Source organism: Triticum aestivum, chromosome 7A, assembly GCF_018294505.1.
Source record: "Triticum aestivum cultivar Chinese Spring chromosome 7A, IWGSC CS RefSeq v2.1, whole genome shotgun sequence".
Classification (NCBI taxonomy): domain Eukaryota; kingdom Viridiplantae; phylum Streptophyta; class Magnoliopsida; order Poales; family Poaceae; genus Triticum; species Triticum aestivum.
In genome coordinates, this window is record NC_057812.1 from 268086819 (window position 1) to 268112558 (window position 25740).

The following is a 25740-nucleotide window of genomic DNA, read 5'->3' on the forward strand; positions in this document are numbered from 1 at the left end:
AATATATATCAAGATCAATGAAATCTATGGGCACATAATTCCTATTTGCAACAATAAGAACATCATTAATCCTTCCCATAGGTTTCTTAATGGTGGAATCCGTAAGATGCAAATTTAAAGAACAGTCATCAAATTCACGGAAACATAGCTCATCACACAAAGTTTTTGGAATCGTGGAAACACCAGCACCCAAAGCATAGCATTCATAATCTTTAATCTTAATTTTAATAGTAGGTTCCCACTCATCATAAAGTTTTCTAGGGATAGAAACTTCTAGTTCAATCTTTTCTTCATAGGATTGCATTAAAGCATCAACGATATGTTTAGTAAAAGCTTTATTTTGATTATAAGCATGAGGAGAATTTAACACAAATTGCAACAAGGAAATACAATCTATCAAAGAGAAATTATCATAATTAAATTCCTTGAAATCAAAAATAGTGGGTTCATTGCTATGTAAAGTTTTGACCTCTTCAATCCCACTTTTATTAATTTTTGCATCAAGATCTAAAAACTCCGAATCATTGGGACGCCTTTTAACTAAAGTTGACTCATCTCCAGTCCCATCTTTATCAAGATTCATATTGGAAAACAAAGATTTAATAGGAGTCACATCAATCACTTTTAGATCTTCATCATTATTATCATGATAACTAGAAGAACACGCTTTCACAAAGCAATCTTTTTTACCACGCATCCTAATGGTTATTTCTTTGCACTCATCAATGGATATTCTCATGTCTTTGAGAGACTCATTGATGTCATGCTTAGGTGGAATAGATCTAAGTTTCAAAGAATCAACATCAAGAGAAATTCTATCCATGTTCCTAGCCAACTCGTCAATCTTAAGCAATTTTTCTTCAACCAAAGCATTGAAATTCTTTTGCAAATTCATAAATTCTTTAACACTAGTCTCAAAATTAGAGGGCATCTTATTAAAATTTCCATAAGAGTTGTTGTAGGAACTACCATAATTATTAGAGGAATTACTAGGAAACGGCCTAGAATTAAAGTTTCCTCTATACGCGTTGTTACCAAAATTGTTCCTACCAACAAAATTCACACCATAGATTCATTATTATTCTCAGTCAAAGTAGACAAAGGCATATCATTAGGATCGGAAGAAACACTTTTATTAGCAAACAATTTCATAAGTTCATCCATCTTTCCACTCAAAACATTAATCTCTTCAATCGCATGAACTTTTTTACTAGTGGATCTTTCGGTGTGCCATTGAGAATAATTAACCATAATATTGTCTAGGAGTTTAGTAGCTTCTCCTAAAGTGATTTCCATAAAAGTGCCTCCCACGGCCGAATCTAAAAGATTTCTAGAAGCAAAATTCAATAAAGCATAAAAAATTTGTATGATCATCCACAAATTCAAACCATGTGTAGGGAAATTATGTATCATTAATTTCATCCTCTCCCAAGCTTGTGCAACATGCTCATGATCAAGTTGCTTAAAAATCATAATGTCGTTCCTAAGAGAGATGATCTTAGTGGGAGGAAAATACTTAGAGATAAAAGCACCTTTGCACTTATTCCATGAATCAATACTATTTTTAGGCAAAGAAGAGAACCAAGTTTTAGCATGATATCTAAGAGAAAACGGAAATAGCTTCAATTTAACAATATCATTATCCACATCTTTCTTCTTTTGCATATCACACAAATCAACAAAGTTGTTTAGATGGGTAGCGGCATTTTCACTAGGAAGTCCAGAAAATTGATCTTTCATAACAAGATTCAACAAAGCGGTATTAATTTCACAAGATTCAGCATCGGTAGTAGGAGCAATCGGAGTGCTAATAAAATCATTGTTGTTGGTATTGGAAAAGTCACACAGTTTGGTATTATCTTGAGCCATCGTGACAAACAGTCAATCCAACACACAAGCACACAAGAAGCAAGCAAAAAAGAGATGAACGGAAGAGGGGTGAATTAAAGGCAAAGGTTTTCGAAAATCATTTTAGAAGTGGGGGAGGAGAAAACGAGAGGCAAATGGGAAATAATGTAATGCGAGGGAGAAGAGTTTATGATGGGTACTTTGGTATGTCTTGACTTGGCGTAGATCTCCCCGGCAACGGTGCTAGAAATTCTTCTTGCTACCTATTGAGCATGCGTTGGTTTTCCCTTGAAGAGGAAAGGGTGATGTAGCAAAGTAGCGTTAGTATTTCCCTCAGTTTTTGAGAACCAAGGTATCAATCCAGTAGGAGACAATGCACAAGTCACCTAGTACCTGCACAAACAATCAAGAACCTTGCAACCAACGCGATAAAGGGGTTGTCAATCCCTTCACGGTCACTCGCAAAAGTGAGATCTAATAAAGATAGTAAGGTAAATATTTTTGGTATTTTTGTTGTATAGATTGGAAAGTAAAGATTGAAAAATAGTAAACAAGATGCGATGTAAATAAAAGATATGCAATATAATAAGAAAGAGACCCGGGGGCCATAGGTTTCACTAGTGTCTTCTCTCAAGATAGCATGTGTTAAGGTGGGTGAACAAATTACTGCCGAGCAATTGATAGAAAAGCGCATAGTTATGAGAATATCTAAGGCAATGATCATGAATATAGGCATCACGTCCGTGTCAAGTAGATCGAAACGATTCTACATCTACTACTATTACTCCACACATCGACCGCTATCCAGCATGCATCTAGAGTATTAAGTTCATAAGAACATATTAACGCATTAAGCAAGATGACATGATGTAGAGGGATAAACTCAAACAATATGATATAAACCCGATCTTTTTATCCTTGATGGGAACAATACAATACGTTCCTTGCAGCCCCTACTGTCACTGGGAAAGGACACCGCAAGATTGAACCCAAAGCTATGCACTTCTCCCGTTGCAAGAAAGATCAATCTAGTAGGCCAAACTAAACCGATAATTCGAAGAGACTTGCAAAGATATCAAATCATGCATATTAGAATTCAGGGAAGAACCAAATAATATTCATAGATAATCTTGTTCATAAACCCACAATTCATCAGATCTCGGCAAACACACCGCAAAAGAGTATTACATCGAATAGATCTCCAAGAACATAGAGGAGAACTTTGTATTGAGAATCAAAGAGAGAGAAGAATCCATCTAGCTAAAAACTATGGACCCGAAGGTCTGTGGTAAACTACTCACGCTTCATTGGAGAGGCTATGGTGTTGATGTAGAAGCCCTCTGTGATCGATTCCCCCTCCGACAGATTGCCGGAAGAGGCCCCAAGATGGGATCTCACAGGTACATAAGGTTGTGGCGGTGGAAAGTGGTTTCGTGGCCCTCTGCGATGTGTCTAGGGTATAAGAGTATATATAGGTGGAAGAAGTATGTCGGTGGAGCTATGAGGGTCCCACGAGGGTGGGGGCGCGCCCTCCTGCCTCGTGGCCGCCTCGTGGCGTTCCAGACTTGAACTACAAGTCTTCTGGTTTGCTTTCGCTCCAAGAAAGATCATCGCGAAGGTTTTATTCCGTTTGGATTCCGTTTGGTATTCCTTTTCAGCGAAACTCTAAAATAGGCAAAAAGACAGAAACTAGCACTGGGCCTCCGGTTAATAGGTTAGTCCCAAAAATAATATAAAAGAGCATATTAAAGCCCATTAAACATCCATAACAGATAATATAATAGCATGGAACAATAAAAATTATAGATACATTGGAGACATATCAATATAAAACATCCAAAACAGTTAATATAATAGCATGGAACAATAAAAAATTATAGATACGTTGGAGACGTATCAATGATGCGACACATAGGAGAATGCATTGTTTGCGTGGTGGAAAATGTGCATATAAAAAAAGGTGGTATTGGTTTTGGAGATACTAGATAATACCCCGCGTTGCTGTGGGAATATGTAGGCACCTATTTATAAAATTACGTGCAAAAAATTATATATATATATATATATAATATTTGAGTAAGATAGAATGTATAGAAACCCATTTACTACATGCCTTGTATATTACCGCAAGGTCAAAATGAATCCCATGCATAATAAATCTCAAAGGTTGAGGAAACACCAACCATCAAGATAAAAAAGTTGTTTGAATGCTTGTAAATGTGGCTCACTATCAGAATTTGTCCTGATCCCTAGCACCCCATATTAAGAATCATTCTCATCAATGTGAAAGTTTTTTGTTATTTGTAAAAGAATGCAAAGTTCATTTAGGAACTTAGAATGTCGATACAACCAACAACCACAATTACTTTGGAGATGCATTAACCACAAAATGACCATCTTTAAATTTGCAACTACACTACAAAACAAAATGTGGAATGAACTTATGTATTATATAGAAGTATTTTAAAAAAACTAAGTGAACCATTCCTAAAAAATTACCAAGTGAACAATCATTTTACAACAAAACTAACTGAAGCGCATTTCAGTTATAAAGCATGGACTATCCTAAAGCATCATGCTTCTCCAGCAAATGAAAAAAAGCCTCACTTTGGTTATGGAGTCTCACAGACAATAATGAATGGGTCACCTTTGCTGCATCACACATGACTACTATCTCGATGTGAATTTCTTTTCTTTGCTGCATGGATGCAAACTAATATTACATTCAGTTATGAAACCAATGGCCGATGAAATATTGTAAGATGCAAACATTTACAGGAATCAATCCTTTAAAATTCAAAGCATGGAGCACTAAATTCAGAGCGTATGTAAATACTTGATAAGAAACACAACATGGAACTACTAACATATATTACCACATTCTGCTAGGTATATATAAGTGTAAGAAAAATCATCAAAGAAAGAATAGGGTGCAATAATAATTTACCATGCCTTCTCCAAATGGAAAAGACGCAGCAGGCAAGAAAAAAATGTGTCAGCAAATGAAATATCAAGATCATTTAGGACAATTAACAAAAATATGTCTAACTATTAACCAAAATGGAAGGGTGTATATGTATTAGACAAAAGTATTGTATTTGGCCACCTCAGTGAATCTTTTCATGAATATGTTAATAGGAAGAAAAACAATTGGCAAAATGTCAACATATTTGGGATGGGTGTATATTTAATTTTGATGCTTCTATATCTATCATAGACTCTGCAAATACATATAAGGCGCTGGCTTAAAATTTTAGTTGTTACATAATGACCTATTGGGAGGAGCACTTTTACTGTAACATGATGGATGGAGTAAATTGTAACTTCTATACTAATAGTTATCAAATTCAAAGGTAAAGGACTGCACTTAAGTGAGTATAAAAAACTACAACAAAGATAGTTAAGTGAAGGTTTAATTTGAGATGAACAAAATTCAATCTGCCACCAAAATAAATCGTACCCAGGTGCAAGAAAAGGAGGCATCACTAATACATATAACATGGCGTGCTTGTTCCACCAAAATAAATCATACATATAATTTTGGCAACCCCTTCTTGCACATCATACCATTAGACATGAATACTGTTCCTACATGTCAACTGTAGTATTCATCACGGTTTAGAGGGCGTACATCTGGAATCGCTGGGATCTAGGTGAATCCCGATTGGCCCTGATTTCCATTGGGCGTGACTGAAAAAAAAATCCAGGCAGTAACACCCCGGCGCCTAATTAGTTGAGATGTTAATGCGTGGTTGAAAGTGCTAGTTATCGACTAGAGGGGGTGAATAGGCGATTTTTATGAAAGTCTTCAAGACACAAGGTCTTTTGAAGACAAACAAGTAATAGAACCTAAATGATATGCAGCGGAAGATGAACTACACTAGACATGCCATAGTCAAGTAAGCAATGTAGAGAAAGCATGAAGACTAATAGCAGCTAGGTAGTGCGGATCGGAATGGAAGACAGTGTGAAGTAAAATAGGTAATAGTCTTCGCAGAGTGAAGTCAAATAGATCAGACAAACAAGCAATGACTTCACAAAGACAAACTGAAATGTCAAGAAGGTAGAGGATAGAACCAGTAGCTTGGTGAAGACAAGGATTTGGTAGACTGGTTCCAGTTGCTGTGACAATTGTACGTCTGGTTAGGGAGGCTGGGATTGAACTCAAAAGACTGTGTCTTCACCTTATTGCCCTTCAGCTAAGGACACACAGTCCTCGCCACTCACTCTGGTAAGTCTTCAAGGTAGACTTCCAAACCTTCAGACTCCATTCACTGGCGATCCACAATGACTCTTGGATCCTCAGAACGTGACGCCTAACCAGCTGGAGGATGCACAGTCCTCAAGTGTAATAAGTCTTCATGTCACGCGGACAGGAAGACTTCAGTGATGCCTAACACTCTTTGGCTCTAGGTATTTTGGGCTTTGTCCTCGCAAGGCACTCTCTCTCAAAGGCTCCAAAGGTGGGTTGCTCTCAAATGACAAAAGCCGTGCACTAACTCTGAGCAGCCACCAACTTATGGTGTGGGGGTGGGCTATTTATAGCCAGGAGGCAACCCGACATGATATGTCTGAAATGAACCTGGGTCACTAAGGAACCAACATGTGTCCAATGATAACTCACAAGTATAGGGGATCACAATAGTTTTCGACAGTAGAGTATTCAACCCAAATTTATTGATTCGACATAAGGGGATCCAGACAATATTCTCAAGTATTAGGAGCTGAGTTGTCAATTCAACCACACCTGGAAACTTAATATCTGCAGCAAAGTGTTTCGTAGCAAAGTAATATGATAGCAGTGGTAACGGTAGCAAAAGTAATATTTTTGGGTTTTATAGTGATTGTAACAGTAACAACGGAAAAGTAAATAAGCGAAGAACAATATATGAAAAGCTCGTAAGCATTGGATCGATGATGGAGAATTATGTTGGATGCGATCGATCATGCAACAGTTATAACATAGGGTCACACGGAACTAGCTCCAGTTCATCAATGTAATGTAGGCATGTATTCCGAATATAGTCATATGTGCTTATGGAAAAGGACTTGCATGACATCTTTTGTCCTACCCTCCCGTAGCAGCGGGGTCCTATTGGAAACTAAGGGATATTAAGGCCTCCTTTTAATAGAGTACCAGACAAAGCATTAACACATAGTGAATACATGAACTCCTCAAACTACGGTCATCACCGGTAATGGTCCCGATTATTGTCACTTCGGGGTTAACGGATCATAACACATAATAGGTGACTATAGAGTTGCAAGATAGGATCAAGAACTCACATATATTCATGAAAACATAATAGGTTCAGATCTGAAATCATGGCACTCGGGCCCTAGTGACAAGCATTAAGCATAGCGAAGTCATAGCAACATCAATCTCAGAACATAGTGGATACTAGGGATCAAACCCTAACAAAACTAACGCGATTACATGATAAATCTCATCCAACCCATCACCGTCCAGCAAGCCTACGATGGAATTACTCACGCACGGCGGTGAGCATCATGAAATTGGTGATGGAGGAAGGTTGATGATGATGATGGCGACGGATTCCCTTCTCCGGAGCACTGAACGGACTCCAGATCAGCCCTCTTGAGAGAGTTTAGGGCTTGGCAGCGGCTCTGTATCATAAAACGGGATGAATAATTATCTCTGATTTTTTTTCTCCCCGAACACGAATATATTGAGTTGGAGTTGAGGTCGGTGGAGCGTCAGGGCCCTCTGAGGCAAGGGGCGCGCCCAGGGGGTAAGCACGCCCCCACCCTCGTAGACAGGGTGTGGGCCCCTGACGTGGATTCTTCTTCCAGTATTTTTTAAATATTCCAAAAATAATCTCTATTGATTTTCAGGTCATTTCGAGAACTTTTATTTCTGCACAAAAATAATGCCATGGCAATTCTGCTGAAAACAGCGTCAGTCCGGGTTAGTTCCATTCAAATCATGCAAGTTAGAGTCCAAAACAAGGGCAAAAGTGTTTGGAAAAGTAGATACGACGGAGACGTATCAACTCCCCCAAGCTTAAACCTTCGCTTGTCCTCAAGCAATTCAGTTGATAAATTGAAAGTGATAAAGAAAAACTTTTACAAACTCTGTTTGCTCTTGTTGTTGCAAATATGTAAAGCCAGCATTCAAGTTTTCAGCAAAGATTATGAACTAACCATATTCACAATAACACTTAGGTCTCATGTTTACTCATATCAATGGCATAATCAACTAGCGACCAATAATAATAAATCTCGGATGAAAACACTTTCTCAAAACAATAATAATATGATATAACAAAATAGTATCTCACTAGCCCTTTCTGAGACCGCAAAACATAAATGCAGAGCACCTTTAAAGATCAAGGACTGAGTAGACATTGTAATTCATGGTAAAAGAGATCCAGTCAAGTCATACTCAATGTAAACTAAAAGTAATGGATGCAAATGACAGCGGTGCTCTCCAACTAGTGCTTTTTAATAAGAGGATGATGACTCAACATAAAATTAAATGGATAGGCCCTTCGCAGAGGGAAGCAGGGATTTGTAGAGGTGCCAGAGCTCGATTTTGAAATAGATATGAATAATATTTTCAACGGTATACTTTCATTGTCAACATAACAACCGAGAGATCTTGATATCATCCATGCTACACACATTATAGGCGGTTCCCAAGAAGAATGGTAAAGTTTATACTCCCCACCACCAACAAGCATCAATCCATGGCTTGCCCAAAACAACGGGTGCCTCCAACTAACAACAATCCTGGGGGAGTTTTGTTTGCAATTATTTTGATTTGATTTGAGCATGGGACTGGGCATCCCGGTGACCAGCCATTTTCTCGTGAATGAGGAGTGAAGTCCACTCCTCTTGAGAATAACCCGCCTAGCATGGAAGATACAGACAACCCTAGTTGATACATGAGCTATTCGAGCATACAAAACATAATGTTTATTTGCAGGTTTAGAGTTTGGCACATACAAATTTACTTGGAATGACAGGTAGATACCGTATATAGGTAGGTATGGTGGACTCATATGGAATAACTTTGAGGTTTATGGAATTGGATGCACAAGCAGTATTGCCACTTAGTACAAGTGAAGGCTAGAAAAAGACTGGGAAGCGACCAGCTAGAGAGCGACAAGAGTCATGAACATGCATTAAAATTAATCAACACCGAATGCAAGCATGAGTAGGATATAATTCACCATGAACATAGATATCATAGAGGCTATGTTGATTTTGTTTCAACTACATGCATGAACATGTGCCAAGTCAAGCCACTCGAATCGTTCAAAGGAGGATACCACCCCATCATACCACATCACAACCATTTTAATAGCATGTTGGCACGCAAGGTAAACCATTATAAACTCCTAGCTAATTAAGCATGGCATAAGCAACTATAATCTCTAATTGTCATTGCAAACATGTTTCTTTCATAATAGGCTGAATCAGGAATGATGAACTAATCATATTTACAAAAACAAGAGAGGTCGAGTTCATACCAGCTTTTCTCATCTCAATGAGTTCATCATATATCGTCATTATTGCCTTTCACTTGCACAACCGAACGGTGTGGATAATAATAATAATAGTGCACGTGCATTGGATTAAGCTGGAATCTACAAGCATTCAATTCAAGAGAGAAGACAAGGTAATATGGGCTCTTTGTTAGATCAACAATAATGCATATGAGAGCCACTCAACATTTTCATCATGGTCTTCTCCTCTCGATCCCAAAGGAAAGGAAAGAAACAAAACTATTTACACGGGAAAGCTCCCAACAAGCAAAAGAAGAACGAGAAATCTTTTTGGGTTTTCTTTTTAATTACTACTACTACAGGCATGAAAAGTAAACTAACTAAAAGCTACAACTAATTGTTTTGGTTTTTCTTAAGGCTTTTCAAACACACAAGAAGAAGGCGTAAAAAGAAAATAAACTAGCATGGATGATACAATGAAAAAGTATGAGCACCGACAACTAGCATGAGTGTGTGAACATGAATGTAATGTCGGTGAGAGATACGTACTCCCCCAAGCTTAGGCTTTTGGCCTAAGTTGGTCTATGCCCATGGATCAAAGTTGTAGTTGGGGTCGTACTGAGAAGGGTCCTCGGATTGCCACTGGCTAGCGATCTCCTCCGGATTCCACTAGTAAACGGACTAATGGTGAGGGTCAGATGGTGGTTCCAGCTCTGCAGCTGTCATCTGGTTCTGGCCATGTTCAAGAATTCATCCGATTAACCAGTTAACTTTCCGATTAATCCCTACTCATAGGGTCACCGAGTAGCCGATAAACCGAAAAATCGTCCAATTAATTGATTAAATGGCTGATTAACTTGCCGGTTAGCCGATTAATCCCCTACTCGCTAGCCAACCGAGCAGCTACCAGTTAACGATTTCCTCAACAACGTTCTGGTAGGCAAGAATGTCCTCCGGCGGAACAAGGTATATGCCTGAAAATATGTTAAACAAAGAGGGCGTAGGCAAGGTAATAAACTCCCAATATTTTTTGTTAAATATCAATTTATATTTGAGTGTCTTATTTCTATCCTTAACAATAAACTCATGTGCTACCATACTCTTATAACCTAGAGCAATAGGAGGCAACAACTTTTCCTCTTTCTCATAATGTCTGATAGGTATGTTAAAGTGTGCAGCAAGGCGAGAGGCAAAGATGCCTCCTAAGATGGGGCCCTTAGTATGGTTCAGATTTAACCGTTTAGCAACAATAGCGCCCAAACTGAAAGCAGTATCCTGAAACAAGGCATGGCGCAAAATAACAATATCCGGGGCAATGAGGTTTCCACAGTTCCCGCGACCAATTAAGCATCTACTAGCAAATATTGCAAAGTAACGTAGAACAGGAAAATGTATGCTAGTAATTCTTGCATCGGAAACTTTCCTCGTTTCCCCTACAACAATCATATCAATAAATCCATCCACATCATTACGATGTGGTTCCTCTATGCTGCCCACAAACGGTATCAAACAAACCCGACAAAAATCATAAAGTGACATCTCCTTATGCACATCATATAAATAAAATTCCACCGAAGGTGGTGATATCCTAGCATGGAAATGAAAATTTTGCACAAAGATATTGGTGAGTAAGAGATACTGTTCACGCTGGTCGTGGAGGAAGGCGGTGAGGCCTGCATTCTCAGCCAAATGATAAAAATCTTCATGAATCACGGCCTCTTTCAAGAACTCATCACAAGGCCATTCGCATGGCCGAACCTCCGTAGTACGAGGGAGATTATACTTGGGCTTCTTGTTCTCTTCACTTTGCTTATCCTTCGAGCTTCAGCTCGATGAGCCCCTCAAAAATCTCTTCATATTTTTCTGAAAATTTCTGAAAAAAATAGTAACTTAAAATAAAAGTAAGCCAAACTCAACAAAATTGATAGCAACTACTCCTACAAGTGCCTAGAGGCCATATCATGCATTAAAACTACTTTTGACCACATAAATTTGGCATGCAAGCTCAAGAACAGGGTCACCTAAGCAGCAAAAATTTGCAATGAATAAAGCACTAGAACAAAAACTAATTGGACCATTGGAGGAGTCACATACCAAAGAACAATCCCCCAAAGCAGTTTTGTGAATGGAGCTTTGAGCAAGGAGATCGAAAATGGCAGCAAGATGAGCAAGAACTCGGGTTTGAGCTGGCTAGTGATTTTTTGGGGAGGAAGAGGAGTGCATAGTGGCTGGAATAAGTGGAGGGGACCCACGTGGGGTCCATGAGGCAGGGGGCACGCCCAGGGGGTGGGCGCGCCCTCCACCCTCGTGGGCACGTGGCTGATCCCCCTGCTGTGTTCTCAGTGCCAGATATTCTCAAATATTCTAGAAAAATCATATTTAATTTTCACGTCATTTGGAGAACTTTTATTTTCGGGGTATTTTTTATTACACGGATAATTCAGAAAACAGACGGAAAATACTATTTTTTTTTCTTTATTTAATATAAATAACAGAAAGTAAAAAGATGGTACAGAAGGTTGTGTTTTCTAAATTCATCCATCTCATGCTCATCAAAAGGAATCCACTAACAAGGTTGATCAGGTCTTGTTAACAAACTCATTTCGAATATCATGAAACCGGAGAAATTTTGAATAACACTAGGTTACCTCAACAGGGATATGCACATCCCCAACAATAAGAATATCATATTTCTTCTTGACAGTAGGAAGAGGAAATTCAAAACCTCTAATAGTAATTGTTGTAATTTTTCCAATAGAATTAATATTGTGGACTTGAGGTTGTTTCCTCGGAAAGTGTACTGTATGCTCATTACCATTGACATGAAAAGTGACATTGCCTTTATTGCAATCAATAACATCCCCTGCAGTATTCAAAAATGGTCTACCAAGGATAATCGACATACTATCGTCCTCGGGAATATCAAGAATAACAAAGTCCGTTAAAATAGTAATGTTTGCAACCACAACAGGCACATCCTCACACATACCGACAGGTACAACAGTTGATTTATCAACCATTTGCAAAGATATTTCAGTGGGTGTCAAATTATTCAAATCAAGTCTACGATACAAAGAGAGATGCATAACACTAACACCGGCTCCAAGATCACATAAAGCAATTTTAACATAGTTTCTTTTAATGGAGCATGGTATAGGTGGTACTCCTGGATCTCCAAGTTTCTTTGGTATTCCACCCTTAAAAGTGTAATAAGCAAGCATGGTGGAAATTTCAGCTTCTGGTATCTTTCTTTTATTTGTAAGAATTTCCTTCATATACTTAGCATAAGGATTCATTTTAATCATATCAACTAAATGCATATGCAAAAAGATAGGTCTAATCATTTCAGCAAAGCGCTCAAAATCCTCATCATCCTTTTTCTTGGATGGTTTAGGAGGAAAAGGCATGGGTTTATGAACCCATGGGTCTCTTTCTTTGTCGTGCTTCCTAGCAACAAAGTCTCTCTTATCATAACGTTGATTCTTTGATTGTGGGTTATCAAGATCAACAATAGGTTCAATCTCTACATAATTATCATTGCTAGGTTGAGCATCAACATGAACATCATCATTAACATTACCACTAGGTTCATGTTCATTACCAGATTGTGTTTCAGCATCAGAAATAGAAATATCATTGGGATTCTTAGGTGTGTCAACAATAGGTTCACTTGAAGCATGCAAAGTCCTATCATTCTCCTTTTTCTTCCTCTTAGAAGGACTAGGTGCATCAATATTAGTTCTCTAAGAATCTTGCTCAATTCTCTTAGGATGGCCCTCAGGATACAAAGGTTCCTGAGTCATTTTACCACCTCTAGTCATAACTCTAACATCATTATCATTCTTCTTATTATTTAATTCATTGAGCAAATCATTCTAAGCCTTAATTACTTGTTCTACTTGAGTGGTAACCATAGAAGCATGTTTACTAATAAGTTTAAGTTCACCTTTAACATTAGCCATAGAATCACTCAAGTGTTCAAGCATATCAACATTGTGTTTCAATTGTCTACCAACATAAGCATTGAAATTTTCTTGTTTAACCATAAAGTCATCAAACTCACCCAAGCACTGGCTAGCAAACTTAGTAAATGGGATTTCGCATTTATCGAAACTATAGAGAGAATTTACCTTTACTACCTGTGTTGGGTTATCAAGACCATGTATTTCTTCAATAGGTGGTAAATTCTTAACATCTTCAGCTTTAATACCTTTTTCTTTCATAGATTTCTTTGCCTCTTGCATATCTTCAGGACTGAGAAATAGAATACCCCTTTTCTTCGGAGTTGGCTTAGGAGTTGGTTCAGGAAGTGTCCAATTATTTTCATTAGTCAACATATTATTCAATAACAATTCAGCTTGATCAACAGTTCTTTCCCTGAAAACACAACCAGCACAACTATCCGGGTGGTCTCTGGAAGCATCGGTTAGTCCATTATAAAAGATATCAAGTATTTCATTTTTCTTAACAGGATGATCAGGCAAAGCATTAAGTAATCGGAGAAGCCTCCCACAAGCTTGTGGGAGACTCTCTTCTTCAATTTGCACAAAAATATATATTTCCCTTAAGGCGGCTTGTTTCTTATGAGCAGGGAAATATTTAGCAGAGAAGTAATAAATCATATCCTGGGGACTACGCACACAACCAGGATCAAGAGAATTAAACCATGTCTTAGCATCACTCTTTAATGAGAACGGAAACAACTTAAGGATAAAGTAAAAGCGAGTTTTCTCATCATTAGTGAATAGGGTGGTTGTATCATTTAATTTAGTAAGATGTGCCACAACAGTTTCAGATTCATAGCCATAGAAAGGATCAGATTCAACCAAAGTAATTAACTCAAGATCAAGAAATCATAATCCTTATGAGTAATAAAGATAGGTGAAGTAGCAAATGCAGGGTCATATTTCATTCTAGCATTCAAAGACTTTTCTTTAAGCTTTGCTAATAATTTCTTAAGATCAGATCTATCATTGCAAGCTAAGAAGTCTCTTGCAGGTTCTTCATCCATAACATAACCTTCAGGAACAACAGGCAATTCATATCTAGGGGGAGAATCTTCATCATCACTTTCATCAATATTATCAATTTCAATAATTTCATTCTCTCTAGCCCTAGCAAGTTGTTCATCAAGAAATTCACCTAGTGGCACAGTATTATCAAGCATAGAAGTAGTTTCATCATAAGTATTGTGCAAAGCAGAAGTGGCATCATCAATAGCATGCGACATATCAGAATGAATAACAGGTGTAGGTGTCGCAAGTTTACTCAAAACATAAGGTGAATCAAGTGCAGAGCTAGATGGCAGTTCCTTACATCCCCTCGTAGTTGAGGGATAAATCTTGGTTCTTTGATCTTTCAAGTTCTTCATAGTGATCAGCAGATATAAATTTCAAGTGACTCAAAGAATAGAGCTATGCTCCCCAGCAATGGCGCCAGAAAATAGTCTTGATAACCCACAAGTATAGGGGATCGCAACAGTTTTCGAGGGTAGAGTATTCAACCCAAATTTATTGATTCGACACAAGGGGATCCAGAGAATATTCTCAAGTATTAGCAGCTGAGCTGTCAATTCAACCACACCTGGAAACTTAATATCTATAGAAAAGTGTTTAGTAGCAAAGTAATATGATAGAAGTGGTAACGGTAGCAAAAGTAATATTTTTGGGTTTTACAGTGATTGTAACAGTGACAATGGAAAAGTAAATAACCGAAGAACAATATATGAAAAGCTCGTAGGCATTGGATCGGTGATGGAGAATTATGTCGGATGCGATCGATCATGCAACAGTTATAACATAGGGTCACACAGAACTAGCTCCAGTTCATCAATGTAATGTAGGCATGTATTCCGAATATAGTCATACATGCTTATGGAAAAGAACTTGCATGACATCTTTTGTCCTACCCTCCCGTGGCAGTGGGGTCCTATTGTAAACTAAGGGATATTAAGGCCTCCTTTTAATAGAGTATCGGACCAAAGCATTAACACATAGTGAATACATGAACTCCTCAAACTACGGTCATCACCGGTAATGGTCCCGATTATTGTCACTTCGGGGTTAACGGATCATAACACATAATAGGTGACTATAGAGTTGCAAGATAGGATCAAGAACTCACATATATTCATGAAAACATAATAGGTTCAGATCTAAAATCATGGCACTCGGGCCCTAGTGACAAGCATTAAGCATAGCAAAGTCATAGCAACATCAATCTCAGAACATAGTGGATACTAGGGATCAAACCCTAACAAAACTAACTCGATTACATGATAAATCTCATCCAACCCATCACCATCCAGCAAGCCTACGATGGAATTACTCACGCACGGCGGTGAGCATCATGAAATTGGTGATGGAGGAAGGTTAATGATGACGATGGCGACGGATTCCCCTCTCTGGAGCCCCAAACGGACTCCAGATCAGCCCTCCCGAGAGAGTTTGGGGCTTGGCGGCGGCTCCGTACCGTAAAACGTGATGAATCCTTCTCTCTGATTTTTCTCTCCCCGAACACGAATATATGGAGTTGGAGTTGAGGTCGGTGGACCGTCAGGGGGCCCACGAGGCAGGGGGCGCACCCAGGGGGTAGGCGCGCCCCCACCCTCGTGGACAGGGTGTGGGCCCCCTGACGTGGATTCTTCTTCCAGTATTTTTTATATATTCCAAAAATAATCTCCGTTGATTTTTAGGTCATTCCGAGAACTTTTATTTCTGCACAAAAATAACACCATGGCAATTCTGCTTAAAACATTATCAGTCCGAGTTAGTTCCATTCAAACCATGCAAGTTAGAGTCCAAAACAAGGGCAAAAGTGTTTGGAAAAGTAGATACGACAGAGACGTATCATCCAACGGTCAGATTTCAAACACACACGATAGCTTGGCTTGGGTTACAAGCAAAGCTGGCTCATCCAACTCTGGATAAGATTTGCTCTCATTGTCGTTGCTCGAAGACATAGGATTTTGGTTGAGTATCACTTCAGTCATCTGACTTTGTTCACTTGGACCCCACTTAACAGTACGGTGGTTCCTATGACTCAATAAAGAAGAAAAGGAAACTACGAAATGAACTATGTCTTCGCACTCCATAGTCTTCAAGTGAATGTCTTCATAGGTCATTATCTTCAACGTGAATGTCTTCACGAACCACCATTGTCTTCAATGTCTTCATACATTTTCAGGGGTCATCTCTGGTGGGTAAACCGAATCAATGCGGGACTACTACATGTGTTATCCTGCAATTCTCACAAACACATTAGTCCCTTGACCATGTTTGTCGTCAATACTCCAAAACCAACTAGGGGTGGCACTACATGCACTTACAATCTCCCCCTTTTTGGTGATTTATGACAATCTGGTTGAAGTTTTCAACGGGGATAAAAGTATGTGAAAGTTGAAGTACATGGGCATTGTCTTCATAGGCTGGAAGAGGCTCCCCTTGAAGTGTGCATATAAATGTTTTGCTTTTGAATGCAAATGCACATGGCAGTTTTTACTTTGTGCCTTTGTGGAGATCCGCTTCAACACATGAAGACAATTCATCATGCATACATAAAGTAATGAAGATAATGAAATGCATGAGAAATGGGCGTCTGCAGAATGACTTCATGCAGGATTTATCATCGCATCATAAGGTAGCAGCAAAAGTGGCAGACGACCATCAAGTTTAAGTATTACAACTCAAAAGCCAGCAGTTTCAAGAATGAGAGTTGTAAGAACTTAGCAAAAATAAGCACCCAACCCATATGGACCCACTTGAAGACTATAAACTCATATGCTTCTCCCCCTTTTGTCAGTAAGGACCAAAAAGGTTTGAAGACATAGAGCATCTAATCGTTCCCAGCAGTGTCGACGTTGGAGTTGGGCGGTGCAGAGGGGCCTGATGCAGAATCGTGACGCAGTGAATCCATCACCGGTGAAGTGGCGTCGTCCTCTTCATCTATGACTCGTGCAGCAACAGTGGGAGCCGAAGATGAATATTCAGATTCTTCAAGGGAAGGAGTTGGACGCCAGCTTGCTGATTGGGGAGGCCTGGAATAAAACTTGTAACGTTTAGTGAAGCCATCTTCTCGAAGATCGTCTTCAGAACAAAGCATTTTGAGGCTCTTCCAGGACCGTCGACAGGCTTCATGTGCAACAAAAGAATTCTTGGTTGCAAGGTTGCGAATACAATTGACATCAATGAGCAGACTCTGCATCTAGCGCTTCAGCCAGTCATGATGCATATCCTGCTTCTGGTGAAGTGATACAAGAAGCTCTCTGTCATTCAGGACACGAGCATGCTTCTGAGGCCTTTGAGATACCGTGATGGCTATTGCATCAGTGTTCGCAAAATGCGGCAAGCAAAGTTGACTAGCAAGAGGACCAGCAGGAGCAGGAGGATTTGGAACATGAACACCTTCAATAGGCTGAATGAAGCTTTGAAAGGCAGCGTTGTCTTCGCGTATTGGCTCCTTGGTAGGTACATGATAGATAGCTTCATGGGACATGTCCACTTCAGGCAAGAATACAACATGGTTGTGAGCTAAAACTTGATAGTCGATGGTTGAGTGAAGCTTTATCAGCCGCATGACCCATGGAGCATAAAACTTGAGGCCAAACAGATCAATGCCAGAAGCGTCCAACTGTCGAATGAAGAAGTCTTGAGTGTTGAACCTGATGCCATTGATGTTGTAGAAGACCAATGTCTTCATGGTGCCTTCAAGCTTGGCGTCCGGAGAATGTCCCTTGATAGGCCACAGAGTATGCCTCAGAATGTGATAAATGGTTTGGGGTAGGTACTCGAGGTCCTGGACATAGAACTCCTTGGGATATTCAGCATCATTGGGCAATGACTTCATCATACTGAGCATTTGACTCATATTGGGCTCATGCCTTTGGAATATACTCTACAATTCTTTCTCATGGCATTGACAACCTGGCTCATACAAATCACCAGGAGTGAGCAGGGAAGTGAGCTTGATGATATCTTGAGCTTTGGCTACATGATGAACATCACCTAACATCCACTCAAGGACCCATGTCTTTAGATCCATGTTGTAGCCTGATATATGGAGGGTGGCAAAGAATTGTAGTAGTAGCTCTTCATTCCAGTGCTCCTTGTCAACGACAAATGGGAGCAGCCCAACTTCTTGGAAGCAGTCAAGAGCCTCTCCAAGGCATGGCAGCCCAGCAATGGCATCACAATCCAAACTCTTGTGGGGAAAGATTCTGTCATGATTGTATAGAATGCATGAGTATTAGCTGCATTACTGGTGGCTCCAAAACCTGTCAGAGGAGATCTTTGGCTTCTTGTATGGATTTTTGGCCGAGTCAAAGAATGTGGTGTGCTCTCTGAAGCTGAGCACACTGAAGGAGACTTTGCATAGTGACAACACTTGGAAGCCTTGGCAGCCTAGGCTTTGGCTTATGTGTTTGAGGCCTTTGCTCCACATAATAGTCATATTGGGGATCAGGAGCGGTGGATGGTATCAAGATTGGCCATCGAATAGTAATGAGCTCACCATGATTGTACGCACGTTCCATGGTGTGAGGCATAGGGGGAGGAACGGCCACATCCGAGGTGGATGGCTGCACATTGTCTTCTGTGGCAGCAATGACTTCGGGCTGCACATTATCTTCAGCCATGAGAATGTCATTGGCTTCATTAGTGGTGGTGGTGGCAGCCACATTTGCCTCAACTTCACTGGCTTCATGGACTGGAGGGTCTGGCACAATCACCTCTTCTTCTTGAACAACGGGATCAATGGTAGGGGGAATGACTTCACGGTCTTCTTTTTCTTCATCGGCTGATGCAGCCAGAATATCTTCAGCCACTTTGGCTTCAGATTCTTGAGCAGTCGCGGAAGGGATGGCTTCAGGGAACACTTGACATGCTACTGAGCTTGTGGCTTGCACATCATCTTCAGGAATGCTGGACATGGAGACCATGGGCCTAGGGCCTCTGTGAAGCCTTCAGAAAGATGGCGACGCCTGTGGTGAAGGAGTGATCTTCTCCATGTCTTCTGGAGTCTCTTGGGTGTCTCAAGTACCGGAGCGGTGACATGAGCAGGTGGAGTGCGAGGAATGACTTCATGCAACGGGGAGTTGAGGTGTTTCTCTTCCCAGAATACATCTTGTGTGATTGGCGTTGTGGGACCGCCAATGCTTATCAGTTCACTGCTCGTAGGAGCAGGCGATGATACCGAGTTGGGTAGGATCTGAGGAAGGACTTCATCATCTTCAACATTGTCATCATGACCAATGTCTTCAACTGCGGTGGAGTCAGCAGCTTGAATATCTTCAGACTCATGAGCCTCTGTGGAAGCAGGCTCATGCACGACGAGACGACGCTCGCGATTGGTGAACACTGGCAGTGCGATAGAGATAGGCTCAGCGAGCAATGGTTCTTGGGGAGCAGCATGTTCTTTGCGTGAAGACTTTGAAGACTTTATCTTCAGCTTCTTCTTAGAGGGAGCAGCATCAGAAGTATCATGGTGCTTCCTCTTCTTGGCTTCGGCCTCAATCATCTTAGTGTTTCCCTGTTCAGAAGATGTTGAAGGGATCTTTGGCTTCAAGCCAGTCATACTGGCAGGGAAGATAATGCTTGGTATTTCCTGCCTTGGGGCTTCGGGTTCAGCTTCAGCAGGCTTCTTCTTCTTCTTGGCAGCCAGCTTGGGGTCAATGATGTACGCCCAAGAGCCTTTCTCTTCACAGCCTCATTGTGAGCCTGGACGCATTTCTGAGCATAGTGCTTCGCGTGCTCACGTGAGCCTTTGGCTTTCTCATGTTTCTTTTTGAACTAGGCCTTGAGGTCAATCTTAATCTGCTTGAAGTTTTGAACATCAATGACACTGATCTTTGCCATATCCTTCTTGAACTGGGCCTTCTCATAGTCAATTTTGTTTTTCAGTTCAACAATATCTGAGTTATGGCAAGTTCCTTGGCTATGCAGCCCTGAAATGTGACACTGATGTCTATGGGCAGATGTAGGTCATCAATAGTGAGAGTAGGATCTTCAAACCATTCATCGATGAAATTGTTGAGAATATTTGCATCAAAGAGAGGAAAATCCTTGAAGATTTCGGCCTCCTGCTTGCTCTTGACGAGCATTTCCAGAGCATCATCAGCAAGATCTTCATCACTTGACAGATCTATAACACTCTCTTCATTTCATAGAATGCTAGCAGGGGTGAGGTCGTGTCTAGAAATCTTCTTGGGCTTCTTGGATTTCTTGGAGATGCGATATTGATCCTCAGACTACACACCAGATCCAGGAGGTGCATATTTCAATGACTTCACATTTGACGCTTTTCAAGCCTTAGCCTTCTTCTTTGGCTTCGGGGGCTCAAGAACTTCAGCATGTTCCTCTTCACCAGCAGCTTCTTCAACGGTGGCCCTTTGTGAAGCTATGTGGGAGAGGAGCCCATCAAAACTATTGAATGGACCAATGATGTTCTGATCAGCTTCACGATTGCCATCTGGCCTTGGAGCTGCTGGACCAGGGTTGAAGTCAATCCCCAGGTCCTTCTTGTTCTGTGCTGCAGACGCCCTTGAGAACTGAAGATTTGCTCAAACAATTCATATTCACGACACCATCGGAGACTGGATGGGTCAGCATCTTTAGGCTGAGGTCCTTTGACCATGCAAGGATAGAAGCCTTTTGCAATGGTTTCAGCCTTCGTCTTGGGGTGCAGCTTTCTGTACACAATATCGGCCCATGGTGGCCTTACATCATTCTTCTTTGCGTACTTTGGTGTAACAAAGTGGTACTGAAACCATTCCTCTGCCCAATATCTTTGAATCTATTGGACTCGAGTTTTGCGTTCACCATAGGTTTCCTCCGGGTCAGACTTGTACTGTTCATAGAGATCCGATGGCAAGTCCAATGCAGTGTTGTCCCAGGTTTCCTGCCACCCTTCTTGGCAGACTTTCCTCCAGCCATTGGATTCAGAATGAAAGGCTTCACAACTGTGTTTGGCTTCAATCTGCTTGTCGGACAAGAGTTGGCTTCAGGTGATTCAATGTGATGTTGTAAGAACTCTGCAAATGAATGCAGACTATGAGAACCAAATGATTCTCCCACTAACATGTACCTGTGACAGCATTAGAGATGCGAGGGAAGGGTAAGAGGTCATATGCATTCTGAGAAGATTTTGAAGATAAATTAGTTTGAAGACATTGACCTCATAGCGCGAAGACACTCACTTATTGATGTGAGTTGGTTCCAGAGTTGTACGAATCCATGAATAAGTACAAGTGAGGAATCTAACTAGTTGTGATACATGAATGAACATGCTTGCAAGTTATGAGATGCAGAAACAAAAAGATATAGATTTGGAAGTGTAGAAACAACTCTTAGAAGATGTGGACAGTTTAGCAGATCAAATAAATGGTAAAAAGTGAGTCTTATTTACCGCACAATGAACTACTAGATGAGGCGGAAGGAGGTCTAGTAGTCCAATCTCCCGCGCCATAACTTGGCGGCGGAAGACACCTACGGCAGCAACGGAGAAGACGATGTCTGTGGCCGGCGTGAAGACGGCGTCAGAGAGGTTGCGGCATCAAAGCGATTCGTCTCCGGCATCGACTGAGGCTAGCAGTGGCGCTAGGATTTGAGTGAGACGGCGAGGGGGAGAAGAGATAATGACCGCGAGGGGAGAAGTATTTATAAGGAGGAGGGTGGCGCAATGCAATTACATAGGTGCCCCTGATGGTTCCCATCTGAAGGACACGTGGTCGACATGCAACTTATTGAAGGTTGAGCCACGTCCCCACGCGCGCCTGGTTTGTCGGGTGGTCGTTCTGGCTTCTCCGGTATTCAGGCAAAAAGGATAAGAACATTAAAACTAGTTTTAAATGTGTGTATTTGTATCTTCAGCTGACAAGGACACGGTGAAGACATTCGACACGTTTCAACGGAATGCATATGAAGAGACAGAGAGAATTTGAGGGATAAGAACAGAAGGGGTTAGGGTCCGACCACATTCACTTAGAGCAGAAGATGGCAACTTGAAAACATAGCTATAAGTAAATGTTGTAGAGGACAGAACACACACACACACACACACACACACACACATATATATATATATATGTGTGTGTGTGTGTGTGTGTGTCTATATATATAGGGTCGCGCTATTCATCACCCTGGTGAGGAATAGTTATTCTTCACCCCCCTCTATTTCACCATCAATGGACCGTAATTTTACGTTCCGTAAGTTTTGCCTTATTTCCGACGTGAAAAGAGACCGTAAAAAAATATAATCATCGTAAAAGAATTATGTTATGTAAAATTAAAAACGTAAAAACATAGTGTAAAATACACATAAACTGCAAATTTTCTTGTCTTATGACCTATATTTTTATTTTCTTATGTCAAATTTTACATAGTGAATCAATAGGAATGTAACTATTTGAATTCGAAACATAATTTAATTATGAAATGATTGTAAGATTACCTCGGGTGAAGAATAACTTATTCTGCACCCTGGATGATGAATAGTAACACTATATATATATAGCCGGTCTATTATGATAATATTATCAGAATAGTTATTCTGATAACACTTCCGCACTGCATGCTCAATGCAAGTGCACGTCATTGTTTGAACCAAGTGTGCTGCAGTACTCACACGAGTGAACTTCGTGTCGAAAAAACTGCACGCAATGTTTTTCCGGTACTGTTTTCGCTCTAATTTTTTAACTGTTTATAGGAAAAAGGCGTATAATATATCATTGAAAAGCTATTGATTAGGCGCAACTTCATTATGTTGAACACTTTTCGAGATTCCTCTCGGTTTAAGAGCAGTTTCAAAAATAGTGCGGTGGATGACGAGTGATAGCGAGCGTATTTTCGTGATTTTTCCTAAACCGCTCATCAGAATAAGGCAAATGATACGCCGTTGGAAAGATATCATTGAGGCGCATCTTTTTCATATCTATTATTTTCTCTAATTCGTTACGGTTCAAGAGCAGTTTCGAATTTACTAAATCGCGGAATTCTTTTTTTAAATTTTTGCAATTTTCGGTACTGTTTTTGCTCTAGTTTTTGAACCATTTATCGAAACGAGGTGTGTAATACGTCGTGGGAAAGCTATGGACAAGGCGCAACTTTCATATGTAGAAATGGTTTTGAGATTCCTTACAGTTTTAAGTTAATTTTGAAAATCGTGCGGCGGACGATGAGTGGCAGCGGCCGTTTTTCACGAAATTTTTACAAACCGGTTGTCGAAATGATTCAAATGATATGCCGTTGGAAAGATATCAACGAGACGCAACTTTTTCATGTAGAACACTCTCTCTAATTCCTTACGGTTTAAGAGCAGTTTTAAATTTACCGGAATGCGGACACTCTGTTTTTCATGACACCCAAATCGACGTGGGTACTTCATCCGACTGAAAACCGCACTGCATCGGACGAACAACCGCACTTCATTTGACAAACAAGTGCACTGCATGATTTCCTTTTTGTGGGACGCAAATTTTCCTAAACGAGGTGGAGTGCACTTCATGTCGAGTGTTGGTGAACCACAATAATATGAAAAGTGAACCTCGAGACTACCGTAAACGAGTCGTACTGCATCAGACAGAAAAACACACTTATTTAGACTAAAAACACACTTCATTGGATAGACAAAGTGCACTGCATGATTTCTTTTTTGTGGGATGTAAATTTTACCAAACGAGGTGGAGTGCACTTCTTTAGACTAAAACCCGCACTTCATCGGACGGGCAAGCGCACTGCATATTTTTCTTTTTATCCTTTTTTCTAAGGGTTTTCGTAAGCATATTTTCTTTTTGTCCATTTTTCTAAGGTTTTTCATAAGCGAGAGTGGACCGCAGTGACAAGGGCATGTGAACACAACATATATAGAAGTGAACGACATACTTGTTTTATCATTTTTAACCTTTTTTTGTAAATTCAACTAGACTACATGAGCAATGTTATTAGACTACATGGTCAGCGTTAGTCGGGTGCATCAATTTTTTGCGTGCTTGTCTCTTCCTGCAAAATATAGTTGCAAAGTATATAGTTAACATAACCGCGGGTGCGTAATGCATCAGAGTACCCTTGAACTTCACGGCCTTCTTGTTTTGCAAAGTGCACCGCAAAGGTTTTCTTAATAAACTGCATCGATTTTTACCAAAGTATAAACCATGTCCTTACGAATTTGGAAAAAAAATTCCTCCAAAAATAATAAAAGTGAACTCCTCTAAAAACTGCAAACTGCACTGAAGCACCACGCAGCGGTGAACATCACCGTGGGTACTACACACATGCGCTCCACACCGCCGGCCGGCCGACTGCACGCAGATGCACTCCGCACAGCACGAACACATCGACTGAACTGCATGTGGGCTGGGGTGTGAGGGGAAAGATTGGAGGTGGGAGGTGATCCCTGGCGCCCGTGGATGAACCGCACGAGGACACGCAGCGCACTGCTAGAGAGATCCAGATGCACTGCAATGCCACATCCAGGATCTCGCAAACGGCATCACCTGGAGTGGTTCTCCCGTCCCTGGCGAATTGCTCCCGGTGCGGAATCCCTCGTTCCCGGCACGGCAGAGCCTGTCCTTGCCCCGGACTCGTGGTGGAGCACCTCGCTGCCGTTGTTGGAATGAGGAGGGATTGGGAAAGACGCCGTGGTGGTAGGATGCAGTCCTGGTGGTCGATGCCCTGCCGCTAACCGCGACTTCATGGCAAGAGAACTGCACGTAGAGGGGTCTAGCGGCAACCACCACGCTGCTGCTCGAGGGCGGGGACGAGGGGAGCTGGAGGGGATTGGGGGCAGTAGTTGCACGAGCCCGGGAACGCTGCCGCCCTCCCCACCAAGGTCGCCGTCGAGGCCCACTACAGGTCGCCATGGCGGCCGAAGAGAAGGGGAGGTGGATGTCATGGTGTGGTGAGGGCATCGCCGAATCACACATGGCGCGGGGGCGAACTGCATGAACTCCATAAGCGCACTGGCCCCGTCAACTCCATGGTCGGCGCTAGATAGAGGAGCAGAGGCCCTCCGGCTAGCCGAGGTGAGGAATGCGATGTCGGGCGGGGTGGCGGCGGGTCCCGTGCTGGGTCGTTGGCGCCCCAAAACTTCGAGGGGAGGGGAAGGGCGACACGCCCTACAAATCGAGGCGAGGAGAAGTTCGGTGTGACCCTCGACCGTGGTGGCTGGTGGAGGCCGCCGCCGTCGCTGCTGTCCAGGAGCCGCCGCCCTCCATCGTTGTCCACTGAGATCAGCAGGGGGCAGTGCGGATCCCGCCGGGGAGGGTGGTGGCACAGCGCCGCGGGTGTAGATGGCGCGGCGCGGCGCGGGGTAGGAGTGCGGTGGTGGCCGCAGGGGAGGTTGGCGGCGCGGGGGAGCAGGGTAGATGGCGGTTCAGCGGCGCGGGGAGGGTAGCTGTGCGGCGCCGCATCGGAGGTTGCGGGATGGGACG